Raw genomic sequence first — 6,220 nt, 5'->3', positions numbered from 1 at the left:
AAGGTCAGGACTATAAATAATGCATACCCAAATATTATTTATTTAGAACCAAAATAGTCATCATGGTGAAATCTTATCAGGATTATTATGTAAATCAGTGTGGTGGGGGCTTAAGCAACATCGGAAGTCTTTACATATCTCCGCATATAGTGTAACAATCGGAATCGGAAATTTTTTTAGCGGTCTTTTTAATTACATAAAACCACTTTTTCTTTCGGGCATAACTGCTATAAAAAATCAGGCTGCTGAGACTGGTAAGGCTGTAATCAATGAATTTGGGAGAAAGCCTTGCTTTACAAAATCTTTTAAATAAAGCAATTGATAAAATTACCCGTTTTCAAAGTGGAAGTGGAAAAAGAAATAAAAGGCTAGGTAATAGGAAAAAACGACTTCATTATACATCTAAACGACAACGTAAACATACCCAAACGCAACAGAAAAAAAAAATCAACAAGAAAATTAAATATTAAAGATATTTTTCTAAAGCAAAATGAGTACGCACATCGAATGTATGAAAAGTGAATTAGATTTGTTTGCGGCACACCCCACGCAAAGTTCTATTCTAAGAACTGAAGAAGTCTCATACAACCCAATTGCTTCTTTGGACGGTGCCTCTTCAATCGAATTTGTTTGCTTGGGAAATGGTGAAACGTATCGAGATTTATCAAGTGTTTATTTACGACTTGTTGTGCAACTTAAAAAAAATGATAACAACAGCATTGAAGGAAATGCTGTTGGTGTTGTAAAAAATATTGTACATTCAATATTTAGAAGTTCGTCAGTTTATTTAAATAATATACTGGTATCGCAAAGTGATAATAATTATCACTATAGAGCGTATTTGCAAACAATTTTAAAGTATGGGAGTGACGCCTCTGAAAGTCACTAGGCCTCCCAAGGTTATTTTCCCAATTTTGGAAGAATAACAGCAGGGAAATATGTTTATCCGGACTCGAATGAAACCCTTAAAAATATGTTTCAAAATAGTAACAAGGTTGAGTTATTCGGAAAAGTTCATGGAGATATTTTCAATCAAACCAAACTGCTTGTTAACAATGTTGATTTAAGAATCAATTTCAATATTGAAAAAACAGCGTTTTATTTAATGGAAACTGGTACTGAATCAAATTTAAAGATACTTGAAGCACAACTTTTCATGAACCACATAACAGTTTACCCAAGCATTTTATTGGCTCATCACCATGTTTTACAAACAAAAAATGCTCTGTACCCATTCAACAAGGTTGAAGTCAAATCATTTACAATATATCCGGGCAACAATACACTGTCGATAGACAACGCAGTTATTGGTCAAATACCAAATTTTCTGGCCTTTTGAATGGTTAAAAACCGCTCATACTCAGGAAACCGAGCCTTAGACCCATTTCAATTTGAACATTTTAAAATTCAACGCTTTAACCTATTGGTTAATGGAGTTCAAGTTCCTTCGCATGCTCTGGAGTTCGATTACTCGAACGCTGAAAAGGTTCAAAGCTCAAGAGGTTATAATATGCTTTTTAGATCATGTGGAATTAAACATTACGATAGTGGACTACAAATTACCAATGAAATGATTGATTCAAACAGTTTTATATTAGCCTTTGACTTAACTGCTGATCAATCAAATTCAACTATATGTTCAAATGTAATCTCTCAAGGTACTATAAGAATCGAAGGAAGATTTTCGGAACCACTTGCTGAAGCAGTTACTTGCTTGGTATACTGTGAATACGATTCAATGATTGATATTGATAAGCATAGAAATATTCGTACGCTCTTTTAAAATTAATACTTTACAAATTGAACATTTTCTTTCTAAGCATTCAAAGACAAAATCTATTTTTAAAGGAGTTTTTCCTTCGAATAGGTTACCAAAAACTATTTTAAAGTATCCCGCACTAATAATTGCGAATACCGACACTTCAGATCAACCTGGAACTCATTGGATTGCATTTTATTTTGATAGTCGTAGGTCAGCAGAATTTTTCGATTCATATGGTCAATATCCCCAGAAATAAGAATTTTTAAAATTTTTAAAATCTAACGCTTATAAATTTTTTTTTAATAAGCAACAACTGCAGGGATACTTTTCTAACACTTGCGGACATTATTGTATGCTGTTCGGTCTTTTTAAAAGTAAAAAGAAAACACTAAATTTTTTTTTAAGAAAATTCAAGAAGAACGACTATTCATTTAATGATAAATTAATAATAAAAATGTTTAAGAACCATTTTAAAAAATAAAAAACATATATATTTAAGTAAAATTAATTCGTTTTATTTATGGTTTTGGAGCAATACGTTTGTTTAACTTATAATATTTAATCATTAGACTAAGGGCTTCCTCTTTCAGTGCAGGCAGCATATGACACTGACATGTGTCTGGTCCAGATGAGGCATCATCGTCGCTCCAGGGACAAAGTTTATAATGGAATCCAAACTTCCTCTAAATCCTCCAAAGCAGCTTTTAGGAACTCCATCCTTTGTAGGTGTTGCTCGAAAAGCATGCCTTCAAATTGCATCAAGAATAGTTCTATCTGTTGAGCGTACATTTTTAAGGAAAACTATTTCTTTTTGAGACTGATTTAAGACTGTTGTTCGATTTAAAAACTCAGCTCTTTATATTGAAGAATCTTATTTACTTTACTTATTTACTGATAAAAATTCAATTTGAGCACAACTATATCTGTTCAGATCTTTTCCTTTATATACCATATGAGTTATTCCATTCTCATTTAATTTCCTAAATGGTGTCTTTGTAGAAAATTTGTTCACATAACTTTTAGGTAGAAATATCCAAACATCTTTATCGTCTTTATCAGTTAAATACAGAGCTATTTTAGTTCCATATGGTGTCTTTTTCAGCTTACATCCAGTGATCTTATACTCAAATCCAATACATAGATTTTCAATTTTTGTGTAGCCAATCACAGGCTTCACGTCATTTAAGGTCTCTAAGAAGTCCTATCAAATTCAACCAAATTAGGTGATAAAGTATTTACTTTTAATTTATATGCATACCATTTTTGATCAGCGTAAGATTGGATTCGTCGTGCACTAGTACCTAACTGTTGTATACTGATTCTTTAACCAGAAATGACATGGTCTTCTATACTTGTCAAAAACTATACATTTCTATCAATTCATGTGGAGTAAATGAGATAACAATATGTCTTCATTATATGTACCAAAATACTTATTCAAATTATGTAATACTTGAGAATAAAGTTAGAAATACATATCAGTATGTCTATCTCTTTTTATATTTATATAAATCTTTCAATAGCGTTAAAATAAAGTTAGTATATATAACGTAAGAATTGTCCCTCAAATGCTATATAAGATACATTTTTTATAGAAAAGTCAGTTTATTTTTAAAAACATCGAAATGGTGAAGTACCATTGCGAGTTGTGTTCAGAAACAAAATCCTTTACTACTCGCAGCGGCCTAAAAGCGCATACCTTAAAAATACACAACTTCGCCTATCAGAAATCTAAATCCTCCTTTTATTATTGTTATTTCTGTCCTAAAGTACGGAAAATTTAGTTGCGATACGACTTTAATATGCATCGTCTACTGGTTCACAACGCAGAGCTAAAAAGTATTTGTAAGGCAAAGAAAAACTGTTCAATAAATAAAAAACAATTATAAGCCCTCAATTTTAAAATAGTTTTTACTTTATTTTTCTTTATGCATCGTGTATTTGTAATTAAAAAGTTAAGAATCTAGGTCAAATAAAACATCTAGTAATGCGTCGTCATCTCCATCATCCAGCAAAGTTAAATAATGGTTAGTCAGTGGCGGTTGAGGTCCCATAAGTTCTTCAAAGACGTGGTCGTCGTTAGGTAAAACCTCATCTTCTGGCCTGGATAGGTCGTCGTCCAATTGAAATTCCTGTGCACACTGAAATACATCTTCACCTTCTTCGTGTGTGATAAGGGATTCCAAGAAAGCCTGCGTAGTAGTCCCCAATGGAAACTGGCTCCACTCAAGAGACTCCAATCCTGGGTCCCTATTTTGGGTCGACGATGCAGCCGGTTGAAATACGCTTTGTAGAAGGCGATCAACCGAATCTTCTGCTTCGGAAACCTGCACAAGGTCCAGATCCGAGTTTTCGATTATTTCAAGATCAGAATCTTGCGTGGGTGGTAATTCCATGTTGTCAATCTCAACCTCGTTTTCCGAATCGATAAATTCTACGGTTAGATCCATAGCTATGCAGTACTGAGGCATTTGAAGAACTGATCCTGAGCAATTTGAGTGGTGTCATTTTTATAGTCCAGAATGTTCACTTAACAGGTTGACATCTACAGGGAGTGCATACAGGCATGTTGTACTCCTAGAACCAATCCGATTGGTTCTCGAACATAAGGAGCAGCCCAATACCCCAGTAGAATGGTTATTAGAAGGAAACCGAACACAAGGATTGATAACAAGTTACCGGGGGTGAACGTGGTGTAGGAGGGCTCTGGATGTAGGTAAATATCGAAGGTGTGCAACTTCGACATAGGTTAAGGAAAGGCAATCTCTGTGTAAGCAAGATATGAATAAATGGTCAGTTAAGGTCGGGCCAGCATTGGCATAAGATGTCGCGATGCAACCATTCGAATTTCTTAAGCCTTAAACTAAGAGTAGCTATTAAAAGCGGTTGCGGAGGTTTTTTAGGCGGTTTTAAATGTATTTTGTGTGAGTTGTTTTTAATTGCAAGCGTATACTCATCCCATAATCAGTGTGTTTGGTATTCCACGGAACCCTCCCGTTTTATTGCATTTCAAATATTGTGACCCCTCGTTATCTTCTGAGAATGAGCAGGAGAAAGTGAACGTGCGTACCCACGAACCCGAATCTCACCCCCTACCCTCGAGTCCTTGCTCATCACTGCTTGTGCGCGAAGGTGTGAAATTTTAATTTTGTGAGTTTTGTTCAAAATGTGCAGTTTTTATTTTAGAACAGAGAAAATTATACCATTGGAAAGGGCTTGAAAAATGCTTTCCAATGATACCAAATTTTTTTTTTTTTTTTTTTTTTTTTTTTTAGTGATGGGGTATACTATTTAGGGTATCGGAGGTCATCGTCGTTTTTTGCCTTTTTCAGTCGAGTAGTGGGAATATACGGGAGGAGGCAGAATTTGAAATTCGGTACAATTTTCCGCTTCAGTGCACCGTTTTAAGAAATTCTTAAAACTACACTTCTTATCCTACACATAAATATTATTGGGTGGCCTCTAGATATAAACCCTGAAAAGTGTTCCCAATAAGAAATTTAAAACATAAACCTTAAAGTGATCCCACTAGCTAATTTTTCTATACACACCCATCTTACTTTATCGTAGACACAAACAATTTCGATATCCTCAGCTAATTGTTCTATATACTAACTTCTAACTTTATCGTAGACACAAACAATTTCGATATCCTCAGCCCTGAAAAGTGATCCTATAAGTCTTATACAACTTGAACATTAAAGTGATTCTTCAGCTCATTTTTCCTAGACACACTCCTCAAAAGGAATCGTATAACATATAAGAAAAACTAGAGTATAAGACCGCAGCGGCGGTCATCGCAGCGGCAGTCTCGGCAGCGTCCAAACCTCCGCTGCTAAAACCGACGCTCCCGTATATTCCCACTACTCGACTGAAAAAGGCAATAAACGATGATGACCTCCGATACCCTAAATAGTATACCCCATCACTAAAAAAAAAAAAAAAAATTTGCTATCATTGGAAAGCATTTTTCAAGCCTTTTCCAATGGTATAGTTTTCTCTGTTCTAAAATAAAAACTGCACATTTTGAACAAAACTCCCAAAATTAAAATTTCACACCTTCGCGCACAAGCCGTCATGAGCAAGGACTCGAGGGTAGGGGGTGAGATTCGGGTTCGTGGGTACGCACGTTCACTTTCTCATGCTCATTCTCAGAAGATAACGAGGGGTCACAATATTTGAAATGCAATAAAACGGGAGGGTTCCGTGGAATACCAAACACACTGATTATGGGATGAGTATACGCTTGCAATTAAAAACAACTCATACAAAATACATTTAAAACCGCCTAAAAAACCTCCGCAACCGCTTTTAATAGCTACTATCGCCCAGTGGATAGCTGCTAATTCTTGTTCAGTTGTATTTTTATTGCTTTCTCCTTTAGTAAATTATCTTGATGCATAGGCTACTGGTAGCTGTGTGTTATTGTAATCTTGAGTAAAAACGCTTGTTTGCTTG

This window comes from Drosophila suzukii, chromosome 3 (genome assembly GCF_043229965.1).
Source record: "Drosophila suzukii chromosome 3, CBGP_Dsuzu_IsoJpt1.0, whole genome shotgun sequence".
Taxonomy (NCBI): Eukaryota; Metazoa; Arthropoda; class Insecta; order Diptera; family Drosophilidae; genus Drosophila; species Drosophila suzukii.
This window is presented reverse-complemented; position numbering follows the sequence as displayed.